Genomic DNA, 15,318 nt, shown 5'->3' with positions numbered 1-15,318 from the left:
ATCATTAAATAGCTTTTTTGAGCTCTATTTCCTTATATGGATCTATCAAGGCGGAGCAACTGACATGACGTCAACCTCATTATGACCTCATTACCATATTATCTTCATGTGTAGCCTTAACTGTACTGCGAAGTCTGCTGAAATACAAACTTAAGCAACAATTGCGAAGGTAAGATTTTAGACCATAAAGCCACCTTTTGAAAGATATGCTTTAGGAAACAATTTTCAAGCCTGTATCCTTATCATTAGACAAAAAAATGCATTAGCAAAAATTATGAAGTCCCTGTAGTAAATAGGTGATCGATTGTTAATTTCATGTGCGGATCTAGAAGGGGTCGGGGTGTTCCGGACCCCCTCCCCCCTTGGAATTTGCAGAGTTATTAAAAGTTTTTACTGATGTAAATAAAAAATGACTTTGCTCCCCCCCCCCCAACTCCCTAGAAAATTTCGACTCCACCATCACCACCACGAAATATTTTTTTTTTTACCTTTGGATGATGGATTTTAGGGGGGATGTTTTTGTTTGTTTGTTTGGGTTTTTTTTTGCTTGTCAAGAAATTTCTGGGTTGGAAATTTTTGACTCCAGGGGTTGACCCCCCTGGGAAAATATCCTGGATCCGTGCCATAAATTTAAATTTCACATGTCATACATTATAAGAAGAATAAACCTAAGATTATTTACAGCGTTCGATTTTTATGCACATTTCCTTTCGTGCAAACTATTCAGCATTTCGTGTAAGCTCAACAGGTTGACCTTTAGGAATCACCTTTTCAGGAATTTTTTTTTGCAAAATTTTTTGGGTGTTTCTAGGCGTTTTAGACCATTTTAAGGCATTTTAGGGCCACTTTTTTTTTTTTTTTGATTTTGGGGGCCTAGGTGTCAATTCTCCGAATTCTCCGAAAATTCTCCGAAAATTCTCCGAAAGTACGCGCTAATAACTTTTTAACCGGTGATTAGATTTTATTATTTTTGGTGTCAAAATAAAGGTTAAAGTGTCTAATTTTAGTGTGCAAAATTTCATTAAAATCGATCAACATTTAATACCCATTCTCCATCATTCTCCAACCCCACCCCCTTATTTGTTTGAAAAAATTTAATTTATTTTCCCCATAACTTTCACATTAATATATCTACACCAAATTTTTTTACGTATTCTTGTAGATCTTGACACGCTTGAAACATAGATATCAAGTTTTTGAAAATCGACCCATAAATAAGGGAGTTATGGGCGCCGGAAGTTCAGATTTTTGAGAAAATGGCGGACCGGAAGAAATTTTCCGAAATTTTTTAATATAAAATGCCTATAACTTTTTTATTTTTTATGATATAATTATAAATTTGGTATCAAAATGTTGGTAAATTATTGCTCGAAGCAATCATGTAAAAAAAATAATAATTTTTGAACCGGAAGTATGCATTCTCCATCATTCTCCATCCCCACCCCCTTCCGGTTTTCATTTTTTTTAACTTCTAATGGTAATATCTTTTGAATTTGAACATTTAAATATTAAAACTTGATTAATATTGATAGATATTGATGAGATCTTCACAATGATACCAAAAATTAATATTTCGGTCAATAAATAAAGGCCTTATTAAACCGGAAATACCGAGAAATCAGAAAATCGGAGATAATCACGAAACTAAATATCATGTAACTTGGACTGTTTTAAAGATATTAATATATATTTGGTGTCAAAATATTAGCAATTTTATGTTCTTTAATTTAAAACCCCAGAAAGTAAAGTATAGTAAGTAAAACTAATTATTTAAGATAATAATTACATTTCAATGAAAATAATTATTTAAAACGCGGGGGTGGGGTAGGTATTTCGCTTCCTGAGCTTTTAAAGATGCCGATATATACACGAATTTTTTTTCAAAATGTTGCTGAATAATTGTACTACATGATAAAAATATATTTGGAAGGTTTTCAAAGCAATCCGCGACGAGAAATAACGTTTTAATTAATTATTATTGGAATTTCGAAAAGCGCGCTCTGGCTGACAGGTAGGGGGGTTCGGTTTATCGCGTATAGGTCCTATACGGATTAAGATAGAGACTTGGCATTAATTTTATTCAAAAGAGCATTAAATTTCAAGCAGGATTAATTATTTTAATTGTCTATAAAAGCACCATAGAAGAAGGGAGAGGCGATAGAGCAATAAATAATAATAAAAGACGGCAGGGGGTGGGGTAGGTATTTCGCCTCCTGTGCTTTTAGAAATGGCGTTATATACACGATTTTTATTTCTAAATGTTGCTGAATAATTGTTCAAGAAGATAAAATAATATTTGGAAGGTTTTCAAAGCCATAGGCGACGAGAAATAAGGTTTTAATTAATTATTATTGGAATTTCGCAAAAGCGCGCCCTGGCGGATGGGTAGGGGGGTTCGGTTTTTCGCCTCTAGGTCCTATACGGATTAAGATAGAGACTTGGCATTAATTTTATTAAAAAGAGCATTAAATTTCAAGCAGGATTAAATATTTTAATTGTCTATAAAAGCACCATAGAAGAAGGGAGAGGCGATAGAGCAATAAATAATAATAAAAGACGGCAGGGGGTGGGGTTAGTATTTCACTTCCTGTGCTTTTAAAAATGGCGTTATATACACGATTTTTATTTCTAAATGTTGCTGAATAATTGTTCAAGAAGATAAAATAATATTTGGAAGGTTTTCAAAGCCATACGCGACGAGAAATAAGTTTTTAATTAATTATTATTGGAATTTCGCAAAAGCGCGCCCTGGCGGATGGGTAGGGGGGTTCGGTTTTTCGCCGCTAGGTCCTATACGGATTAAGATAGAGACTTGGCATTAATTTTATTCAAAAGAGCATTAAATTTCAAGCAGGATTAAATATTTTAATTGTCTATAAAAGCACCATACAAGAACGGAGAGGCGATAGAGCAATAAATAATGATAAAAGATGGCAGGGGGTGGGGTAGGTATTTCGCCTCCTGTGCTTTTAAAAATGGCGTTATATACACGATTTTTATTTCTTAATGTTGCTGAATAATTGTTCAAGAAGATAAAATAATATTTGGAAGGTTTTCAAAGCCATAGGCGACGAGAAATAAGGTTTTAATTAATTATTATTGGAATTTCGCAAAAGCGCGCCCTGGCGGATGGGTAGGGGGGTCGGTTTTTCGCCTCTAGGTCCTATACGGATTAAGATAGAGACTTGGCATTAATTTTATTAAAAAGAGTATTAAATTTCAAGCAGGATTAAATATTTTAATTGTCTATAAAAGCACCATACAAGAACGGAGAGGCGATAGAGCAATAAATAATAATAAAAGACGGCAGGGGGTGGGGTTAGTATTTCACTTCCTGTGCTTTTAAAAATGGCGTTATATACACGATTTTTATTTCTAAATGTTGCTGAATAATTGTTCAAGAAGATAAAATAATATTTGGTAGGTTATCAAAGCCATAAGCGACGAGAAATAAGGTTTTAATTAATTATTATTGGAATTTCGCAAAAGCGCGCCCTGGCGGATGGGTAGGGGGGTCGGTTTTTCGCCTCTAGGTCCTATACGGATTAAGATAGAGACTTGGCATTAATTTTATTAAAAAGAGCATTAAATTTCAAGCAGGATTAAATATTTTAATTGTCTATAAAAGCACCATAGAAGAACGGAGAGGCGATAGAGCAATAAATAATGATAAAAGACGGCAGGGGGTGGGGTTAGTATTTCACTTCCTGTGCTTTTAAAAATGGCGTTATATACACGATTTTTATTTCTAAATGTTGCTGAATAATTGTTCAAGAAGATAAAATAATATTTGGAAGGTTTTCAAAGCCATAGGCGACGAGAAATAAGGTTTTAATTAATTATTATTGGAATTTCGCAAAAGCGCGCCCTGGCGGATGGGTAGGGGGGGTCGGTTTTTCGCCTCTAGGTCCTATACGGATTAAGATAGAGACTTGGCATTAATTTTATTCAAAAGAGCATTAAATTTCAAGCAGGATTAAATATTTTAATTGTCTATAAAAGCACTATACAAGAACGGAGAAGCGATAGAGCAATAAATAATGATAAAAAACGGCAGGGGGTGGGGTAGGTATTTCGCCTCCTGTGCTTTTAAGAATGGCGTTATATACACGATTTTTATTTCTAAATGTTGCTGAATAATTGTTCAAGAAGATAAAATAATATTTGGAAGGTTTTCAAAGCCATAGGCGACGAGAAATAAGGTTTTAATTAATTATTATTGGAATTTCGCAAAAGCGCGCCCTGGCGGATGGGTAGGGGGGGTCGGTTTTTCGCCTCTAGGTCCTATACGGATTAAGATAGAGACTTGGCATTAATTTTATTCAAAAGAGCATTAAATTTCAAGCAGGATTAAATATTTTAATTGTCTATAAAAGCACTATACAAGAACGGAGAAGCGATAGAGCAATAAATAATGATAAAAAACGGCAGGGGGTGGGGTAGGTATTTCGCCTCCTGTGCTTTTAAAAATGGCGTTATATACACGATTTTTATTTCTAAATGTTGCTGAATAATTGTTCAAGAAGATAAAATAATATTTGGAAGGTTTTCAAAGCCATAGGCGACGAGAAATAAGGTTTTAATTAATTATTATTGGAATTTCGCAAAAGCGCGCCCTGGCGGATGGGTAGGGGGGGGTCGGTTTTTCGCCTCTAGGTCCTATACGGATTAAGATAGAGACTTGGCATTAATTTTATTCAAAAGAGCATTAAATTTCAAGCAGGATTAAATATTTTAATTGTCTATAAAAGCACTATACAAGAACGGAGAAGCGATAGAGCAATAAATAATGATAAAAAACGGCAGGGGGTGGGGTAGGTATTTCGCCTCCTGTGCTTTTAAAAATGGCGTTATATACACGATTTTTATTTCTAAATGTTGCTGAATAATTGTTCAAGAAGATAAAATAATATTTGGAAGGTTTTCAAAGCCATAGGCGACGAGAAATAAGGTTTTAATTAATTATTATTGGAATTTCGCAAAAGCGCGCCCTGGCGGATGGGTAGGGGGGGTCGGTTTTTCGCCTCTAGGTCCTATACGGATTAAGATAGAGACTTGGCATTAATTTTATTAAAAAGAGCATTAAATTTCAAGCAGGATTAAATATTTTAATTGTCTATAAAACACCATAGAAGAAGGGAGAGGCGATAGAGCAATAAATAATAATAAAAGACGGCAGGGGGTGGGGTTAGTATTTCACTTCCTGTGCTTTTAGAAATGGCGTTATATACACGATTTTTATTTCTTAATGTTGCTGAATAATTGTTCAAGAAGATAAAATAATATTTGGAAGGTTTTCAAAGCCATAGGCGACGAGAAATAAGGTTTTAATTAATTATTATTGGAATTTCGCAAAAGCGCGCCCTGGCGGATGGGTAGGGGGGGTCGGTTTTTCGCCTCTAGGTCCTATACGGATTAAGATAGAGACTTGGCATTAATTTTATTCAAAAGAGCATTAAATTTCAAGCAGGATTAAATATTTTAATTGTCTATAAAAGCACCATACAAGAACGGAGAGGCGATAGAGCAATAAATAATAATAAAAGACGGCAGGGGGTGGGGTTAGTATTTCGCCTCCTGTGCTTTTAAAAATGGCGTTATATACACGATTTTTATTTCTAAATGTTGCTGAATAATTGTTCAAGAAGATAAAATAATATTTGGAAGGTTTTCAAAGCCATAGGCGACGAGAAATAAGGTTTTAATTAATTATTATTGGAATTTCGCAAAAGCGCGCCCTGGCGGATGGGTAGGGGGGGTCGGTTTTTCGCCTCTAGGTCCTATACGGATTAAGATAGAGACTTGGCATTAATTTTATTCAAAAGAGCATTAAATTTCAAGCAGGATTAAATATTTTAATTGTCTATAAAAGCACCATACAAGAACGGAGAGGCGATAGAGCAATAAATAATAATAAAAGACGGCAGGGGGTGGGGTTAGTATTTCACTTCCTGTGCTTTTAAAAATGGCGTTATATACACGATTTTTATTTCTAAATGTTGCTGAATAATTGTTCAAGAAGATAAAATAATATTTGGTAGGTTATCAAAGCCATAGGCGACGAGAAATAAGGTTTTAATTAATTATTATTGGAATTTCGCAAAAGCGCGCCCTGGCGGATGGGTAGGGGGGTCGGTTTTTCGCCTCTAGGTCCTATACGGATTAAGATAGAGACTTGGCATTAATTTTATTCAAAAGAGCATTAAATTTCAAGCAGGATTAAATATTTTAATTGTCTATAAAAGCACTATACAAGAACGGAGAGGCGATAGAGCAATAAATAATAATAAAAGACGGCAGGGGGTGGGGTAGGTATTTCGCCTCCTGTGCTTTTAGAAATGGCGTTATATACACGATTTTTATTTCTAAATGTTGCTGAATAATTGTTCAAGAAGATAAAATAATATTTGGAAGGTTTTCAAAGCCATACGCGACGAGAAATAAGGTTTTAATTAATTATTATTGGAATTTCGCAAAAGCGCGCCCTGGCGGATGGGTAGGGGGGTCGGTTTTTCGCCTCTAGGTCCTATACGGATTAAGATAGAGACTTGGCATTAATTTTATTCAAAAGAGCATTAAATTTCAAGCAGGATTAAATATTTTAATTGTCTATAAAAGCACTATACAAGAACGGAGAGGCGATAGAGCAATAAATAATAATAAAAGACGGCAGGGGGTGGGGTAGGTATTTCGCCTCCTGTGCTTTTAGAAATGGCGTTATATACACGATTTTTATTTCTAAATGTTGCTGAATAATTGTTCAAGAAGATAAAATAATATTTGGTAGGTTATCAAAGCCATAGGCGACGAGAAATAAGGTTTTAATTAATTATTATTGGAATTTCGCAAAAGCGCGCCCTGGCGGATGGGTAGGGGGGTCGGTTTTTCGCCTCTAGGTCCTATACGGATTAAGATAGAGACTTGGCATTAATTTTATTCAAAAGAGCATTAAATTTCAAGCTGGATTAAATATTTTAATTGTCTATAAAAGCACTATACAAGAACGGAGAGGCGATAGAGCAATAAATAATAATAAAAGACGGCAGGGGGTGGGGTTAGTATTTCACTTCCTGTGCTTTTAAAAATGGCGTTATATACACGATTTTTATTTCTAAATGTTGCTGAATAATTGTTCAAGAAGATAAAATAATATTTGGAAGGTTTTCAAAGCCATAGGCGACGAGAAATAAGGTTTTAATTAATTATTATTGGAATTTCGCAAAAGCGCGCCCTGGCGGATGGGTAGGGGGGGTCGGTTTTTCGCCTCTAGGTCCTATACGGATTAAGATAGAGACTTGGCATTAATTTTATTCAAAAGAGCATTAAATTTCAAGCAGGATTAAATATTTTAATTGTCTATAAAAGCACTATACAAGAACGGAGAGGCGATAGAGCAATAAATAATAATAAAAGACGGCAGGGGGTGGGGTTAGTATTTCACTTCCTGTGCTTTTAAAAATGGCGTTATATACACGATTTTTATTTCTAAATGTTGCTGAATAATTGTTCAAGAAGATAAAATAATATTTGGTAGGTTATCAAAGCCATAGGCGACGAGAAATAAGGTTTTAATTAATTATTATTGGAATTTCGCAAAAGCGCGCCCTGGCGGATGGGTAGGGGGGTCGGTTTTTCGCCTCTAGGTCCTATACGGATTAAGATAGAGACTTGGCATTAATTTTATTCAAAAGAACATTAAATTTCAAGCAGGATTAAATATTTTAATTGTCTATAAAAGCACCATACAAGAACGGAGAAGCGATAGAGCAATAAATAATGATAAAAAACGGCAGGGGGTGGGGTAGGTATTTCGCCTCCTGTGCTTTTAAAAATGGCGTTATATACACGATTTTTATTTCTAAATGTTGCTGAATAATTGTTCAAGAAGATAAAATAATATTTGGAAGGTTTTCAAAGCCATAGGCGACGAGAAATAAGGTTTTAATTAATTATTATTGGAATTTCGCAAAAGCGCGCCCTGGCGGATGGGTAGGGGGGGTCGGTTTTTCGCCTCTAGGTCCTATACGGATTAAGATAGAGACTTGGCATTAATTTTATTCAAAAGAGCATTAAATTTCAAGCAGGATTAAATATTTTAATTGTCTATAAATGCACTATACAAGAACGGAGAAGCGATAGAGCAATAAATAATGATAAAAAACGGCAGGGGGTGGGGTAGGTATTTCGCCTCCTGTGCTTTTAAAAATGGCGTTATATACACGATTTTTATTTCTAAATGTTGCTGAATAATTGTTCAAGAAGATAAAATAATATTTGGAAGGTTTTCAAAGCCATAGGCGACGAGAAATAAGGTTTTAATTAATTATTATTGGAATTTCGCAAAAGCGCGCCCTGGCGGATGGGTAGGGGGGTCGGTTTTTCGCCTCTAGGTCCTATACGGATTAAGATAGAGACTTGGCATTAATTTTATTCAAAAGAACATTAAATTTCAAGCAGGATTAAATATTTTAATTGTCTATAAAAGCACTATACAAGAACGGAGAGGCGATAGAGCAATAAATAATAATAAAAGACGGCAGGGGGTGGGGTAGGTATTTCGCCTCCTGTGCTTTTAAAAATGGCGTTATATACACGATTTTTATTTCTAAATGTTGCTGAATAATTGTTCAAGAAGATAAAATAATATTTGGAAGGTTTTCAAAGCCATAGGCGACGAGAAATAAGGTTTTAATTAATTATTATTGGAATTTCGCAAAAGCGCGCCCTGGCGGATGGGTAGGGGGGGTCGGTTTTTCGCCTCTAGGTCCTATACGGATTAAGATAGAGACTTGGCATTAATTTTATTCAAAAGAGCATTAAATTTCAAGCAGGATTAAATATTTTAATTGTCTATAAAAGCACTATACAAGAACGGAGAAGCGATAGAGCAATAAATAATGATAAAAAACGGCAGGGGGTGGGGTAGGTATTTCGCCTCTTGTGCTTTTAGAAATGGCGTTATATACACGATTTTTATTTCTAAATGTTGCTGAATAATTGTTCAAGAAGATAAAATAATATTTGGAAGGTTTTCAAAGCCATAGGCGACGAGAAATAAGGTTTTAATTAATTATTATTGGAATTTCGCAAAAGCGCGCCCTGGCGGATGGGTAGGGGGGGTCGGTTTTTCGCCTCTAGGTCCTATACGGATTAAGATAGAGACTTGGCATTAATTTTATTCAAAAGAGCATTAAATTTCAAGCAGGATTAAATATTTTAATTGTCTATAAAAGCACCATACAAGAACGGAGAAGCGATAGAGCAATAAATAATGATAAAAAACGGCAGGGGGTGGGGTAGGTATTTCGCCTCCTGTGCTTTTAGAAATGGCGTTATATACACGATTTTTATTTCTAAATGTTGCTGAATAATTGTTCAAGAAGATAAAATAATATTTGGAAGGTTTTCAAAGCCATACGCGACGAGAAATAAGGTTTTAATTAATTATTATTGGAATTTCGCAAAAGAGCGCCCTGGCGGATGGGTAGGGGGGGTCGGTTTTTCGCCTCTAGGTCCTATACGGATTAAGATAGAGACTTGGCATTAATTTTATTCAAAAGAGCATTAAATTTCAAGCAGGATTAAATATTTTAATTGTCTATAAAAGCACTATAAAAGAACGGAGAGGCGATAGAGCAATAAATAATAATAAAAGACGGCAGGGGGTGGGGTTAGTATTTCACTTCCTGTGCTTTTAAAAATGGCGTTATATACACGATTTTTATTTCTAAATGTTGCTGAATAATTGTTCAAGAAGATAAAATAATATTTGGTAGGTTATCAAAGCCATAGGCGACGAGAAATAAGGTTTTAATTAATTATTATTGGAATTTCGCAAAAGCGCGCCCTGGCGGATGGGTAGGGGGGTCGGTTTTTCGCCTCTAGGTCCTATACGGATTAAGATAGAGACTTGGCATTAATTTTATTCAAAAGAGCATTAAATTTCAAGCAGGATTAAATATTTTAATTGTCTATAAAAGCACTATACAAGAACGGAGAAGCGATAGAGCAATAAATAATGATAAAAAACGGCAGGGGGTGGGGTAGGTATTTCGCCTCCTGTGCTTTTAGAAATGGCGTTATATACACGATTTTTATTTCTAAATGTTGCTGAATAATTGTTCAAGAAGATAAAATAATATTTGGAAGGTTTTCAAAGCCATAGGCGACGAGAAATAAGGTTTTAATTAATTATTATTGGAATTTCGCAAAAGCGCGCCCTGGCGGATGGGTAGGGGGGGTCGGTTTTTCGCCTCTAGGTCCTATACGGATTAAGATAGAGACTTGGCATTAATTTTATTCAAAAGAGCATTAAATTTCAAGCAGGATTAAATATTTTAATTGTCTATAAAAGCACTATACAAGAACGGAGAGGCGATAGAGCAATAAATAATAATAAAAGACGGCAGGGGTTGGGGTTAGTATTTCACTTCCTGTGCTTTTAAAAATGGCGTTATATACACGATTTTTATTTCTAAATGTTGCTGAATAATTGTTCAAGAAGATAAAATAATATTTGGTAGGTTATCAAAGCCATAGGCGACGAGAAATAAGGTTTTAATTAATTATTATTGGAATTTCGCAAAAGCGCGCCCTGGCGGATGGGTAGGGGGGTCGGTTTTTCGCCTCTAGGTCCTATACGGATTAAGATAGAGACTTGGCATTAATTTTATTCAAAAGAGCATTAAATTTCAAGCAGGATTAAATATTTTAATTGTCTATAAAAGCACTATACAAGAACGGAGAAGCGATAGAGCAATAAATAATGATAAAAAACGGCAGGGGGTGGGGTAGGTATTTCGCCTCCTGTGCTTTTAGAAATGGCGTTATATACACGATTTTTATTTCTAAATGTTGCTGAATAATTGTTCAAGAAGATAAAATAATATTTGGAAGGTTTTCAAAGCCATACGCGACGAGAAATAAGGTTTTAATTAATTATTATTGGAATTTCGCAAAAGCGCGCCCTGGCGGATGGGTAGGGGGGGTCGGTTTTTCGCCTCTAGGTCCTATACGGATTAAGATAGAGACTTGGCATTAATTTTATTCAAAAGAGCATTAAATTTCAAGCAGGATTAAATATTTTAATTGTCTATAAAAGCACTATACAAGAACGGAGAGGCGATAGAGCAATAAATAATAATAAAAGACGGCAGGGGGTGGGGTTAGTATTTCACTTCCTGTGCTTTTAAAAATGGCGTTATATACACGATTTTTATTTCTAAATGTTGCTGAATAATTGTTCAAGAAGATAAAATAATATTTGGTAGGTTATCAAAGCCATAGGCGACGAGAAATAAGGTTTTAATTAATTATTATTGGAATTTCGCAAAAGCGCGCCCTGGCGGATGGGTAGGGGGGTCGGTTTTTCGCCTCTAGGTCCTATACGGATTAAGATAGAGACTTGGCATTAATTTTATTCAAAAGAGCATTAAATTTCAAGCAGGATTAAATATTTTAATTGTCTATAAAAGCACTATACAAGAACGGAGAAGCGATAGAGCAATAAATAATGATAAAAAACGGCAGGGGGTGGGGTAGGTATTTCGCCTCCTGTGCTTTTAAAAATGGCGTTATATACACGATTTTTATTTCTAAATGTTGCTGAATAATTGTTCAAGAAGATAAAATAATATTTGGAAGGTTTTCAAAGCCATAGGCGACGAGAAATAAGGTTTTAATTAATTATTATTGGAATTTCGCAAAAGCGCGCCCTGGCGGATGGGTAGGGGGGTCGGTTTTTCGCCTCTAGGTCCTATGCGGATTAAGATAGAGACTTGGCATTAATTTTATTCAAAAGAGCATTAAATTTCAAGCAGGATTAAATATTTTAATTGTCTATAAATGTACCATACAAGAACGGAGAAGCGATAAATATTTCCCTTTTTTAAAGAAAAATTTTCTTTTCTTTAGGGGAAATAATATATAATGAGTAATGATTAATTGTATATTTTAATTTTTTGTTTATTATTCTTTTTCTTTTTTTAATTTATTTTATTCGGTATTCATTAGAAAAATTCCTATACGTTTCAAATTTACCTGTGCGAAGATCAAAGAATAACGACCTGTCAATCATACGAGGGGAACAAAAGGTGTGAAATTTGATTGACAGGTTCAGTAGAGCCTAAGTACAGCTAAGGTATGTTACCTGTACTGTAGGGGTGTCATCAGCCAATTAAATTTACCTGTTCAAAGATCAAAAGCTTGCGACCTGTCAATCAAAAAGGGGGGAACAAAGGTGTGAAATTTGATTGACAGATCAGTTTAGCATATTAAAATTTTACGCTTAGATATGTTTTATTAATGCAAAAGATTTGAAATATAAATAAGTAGTCATTATAAAATTTATAATTGAAAAGACGAATTTATACATTAATTAATCTAGAGAATGGAAATCTATATATTAATTAATTAATTAATTAGATAATACATTTATTTATTATGCTAAATATTTTATAAAGTCGTTAGGGAAAGAACTTGCGGAGGAGGGAAGGGGGCATGGTTTACCGTTGTCGGCCGCCGTCCTACTCGGGCGTCGATATTCTGGAGCAGCAGACAAAGCAGCAGCGCACGGTATTCCCCGTCGACACCGGAGCACCGATGTCTGGTAGCAGCAGACAAAGCAGCAGCGCACGGTATTCCCCGTCGACACCGGAGCACCGATGTCTGGTAGCAGTCTACCGACCAGCCGTACTCCGCGCGGTTACCTGTGCAGTCGCTGAGATCGGGGTTGTGCCGCCGAGTCTTACGGTCGGTCACCTGCGCAAAGTCGCCGAGGTCAATTGCGGTTAGATAGGGGTATGTTTTTCGTTTATAGCTTCCTAACGGAATAAAATAGAATGGCAAAATAAGTTTTAATGAAAAGGGCATAAAATTCTAAACAAAACAAAATATTTAATTTAATTTACATTTTAATTTAATTTAATTACATTCTTTAGAAAAAAGGGCATTTTTCACCTATTGGGTAGTTCGGTTTTCATGTTATCATTATTGAACTGAATCTTGTTTGGAGCAAAAAATAAATTTTCAAGAAGGATTTATTGAGAAAGAGTATTTTAATTGTCTATAAAAGCACCATACAAGAACGGAGAAGTGATAGAGCAATAAATAATTATAAAAAACGGCAGGGGTGGGGTTAGTATTTCACTTCCTGTGCTTTTAAAAATGGCGTTATATACACAATTTTTATTTCTAAATGTTGCTGAATAATTGTTCAAGAAGATAAAATAATATTTGTAAGGTTTTCAAAGCCATACACGTTCAGTGGAGCATGTTAACTGAAGTCCAGTATAGGTAATTTACCTGTACTGCACAGGTGTCATCAGCCAATAAAATCTACCTGTTCAAAGATCAAAAGATAGCGACCTGTCAATCATACGAGGGGAACAAAAGGTGTGAAATTTGATTGACAGGTTCAGTGGAGCATGTTAACTGAAGTCCAGTATAGGTAATTTACCTGTACTGCACAGGTGTCATCAGCCAATAAAATCTACCTGTTCAAAGATCAAAAGATAGCGACCTGTCAATCATACGAGGGGAACAAAAGGTGTGAAATTTGATTGACAGGTTCAGTGGAGCATGTTAACTGAAGTCCAGTATAGGTAATTTACCTGTACTGCACAGGTGTCATCAGCCAATAAAATCTACCTGTTCAAAGATCAAAAGATAGCGACCTGTCAATCATACGAGGGGAACAAAAGGTGTTAGTTTAATTCAAAAGCATAGGCAATCAATTTTTAATAAAAATTCTCATAAACAATACGGAGAATCTAGGGCTATTTCAAAAGTGGGTACCAGATACCCACTTTTAACTCAAAGACCTTAGATTCTCCAAAAATCCTTTATGGGGTTAAAAATTTTATTTCTGACCCTATCTGAAGGTTCTTTATATCATTTTCTTCGTCTTTTCAAGACGAGAAAGAATATGTAATCAGATTTTCAGTGGGGTATATAATAAAAATTTCAGCCCCTCAACTCCTTTGAATTTGGACTTAGAAAATTATTCGTCTTTAGTGAGGGCTGCAATAAGGTCTCAAGTCACTTATTCAAACATGAATATAACTTCAATATGCTATTAGTTTAATTCAAAAGCATAGGCAATCAATTTTTAATAAAAATTCTCATAAACAATACGGAGAATCTAGGGCTATTTCAAAAGTGGGTACCAGATACCCACTTTTAACTCAAAGACCTTAGATTCTCCAAAAATCCTTTATGGGGTTAAAAATTTTATTTCTGACCCTATCTGAAGGTTCTTTATATCATTTTCTTCGTCTTTTCAAGACGAGAAAGAATATGTAATCAGATTTGTTGTAGGATACCTAATAAAAATTTCAGCCCCTAAACTCCTTTGAATTTGGACTTAGAAAATTTCATCGCACTATTTAAAATGTTTTTTTAGAGCTTTTTTTCTGAATTTATCAAGAAATATGGACATTCTATATATCACTAATTACATCTTACAGAGCAGAACACACTGATATCAAAGATATTATCATATCTCAATTTAAAGGGAGTTTTAGCCCCTATTAGGAGTTTTCGGAGTGCGTTAAAAAATTCTAAGTCCAAATTTCAGAGTTTTAAGGGCCTAACATTCTTAAAAGATCTTATATGATAAAATTGATTACATATTCTTTCTCGTCTCATTGAGACAAAGAAAATGATGTAAAACACATGAGGATAGCTCTACAATTAAGAATTTCATCCCCAAAAAGGAATTATTTCAAAGTGGAAATTAGGGTTAGATGAAACTCCCAAAAATGAACAAGGTTTTTAGGGTCCAAAATTTTATTTCTGATCCTATCTAAAGGTTCTTTATATCATTTTCTTCGTCTTTTCAAGTCGAGAAAGAATATGCAATCAGATTTTCAGTGGGGTATATAATAAAAATTTCAGCCCCTCAACTCCTTTGAATTTGGACTTAGTAAATTATTCGTCTTTAGTGAGGGCTGCAATATGGTCTCAAGTCACTTATTCAAACATGAATATAACTTCAATATGCTATTAGTTTAATTCAAAAGCATAGGCAATCAATTTTTAATAAAAATTCTCATAAACAATACGGAGAATCTAGGGCTATTTCAAAAGTGGGTACCAGATACCCACTTTTAACTCAAAGACCTTAGATTCTCCAAAAATCCTTTATGGGGTTAAAAATTTTATTTCTGACCCTATCTGAAGGTTCTTTATATCATTTTCTTCGTCTTTTCAAGACGAGAAAGAATATGTAATCAGATTTGTTGTAGGATACCTAATAAAAATTTCAGCCCCTAAACTCCTTTGAATTTGGACTTAGAAAATTTCATCGCACTATTTAAA

The sequence above is a fragment of the Saccostrea echinata genome, unplaced genomic scaffold, assembly GCF_033153115.1.
Source record: "Saccostrea echinata isolate AGI-Se365-2 ecotype Australia unplaced genomic scaffold, CSIRO_AGI_Sech_v1 ptg000032l, whole genome shotgun sequence".
In the NCBI taxonomy this organism is placed as follows: domain Eukaryota; kingdom Metazoa; phylum Mollusca; class Bivalvia; order Ostreida; family Ostreidae; genus Saccostrea; species Saccostrea echinata.
This window is presented reverse-complemented; position numbering follows the sequence as displayed.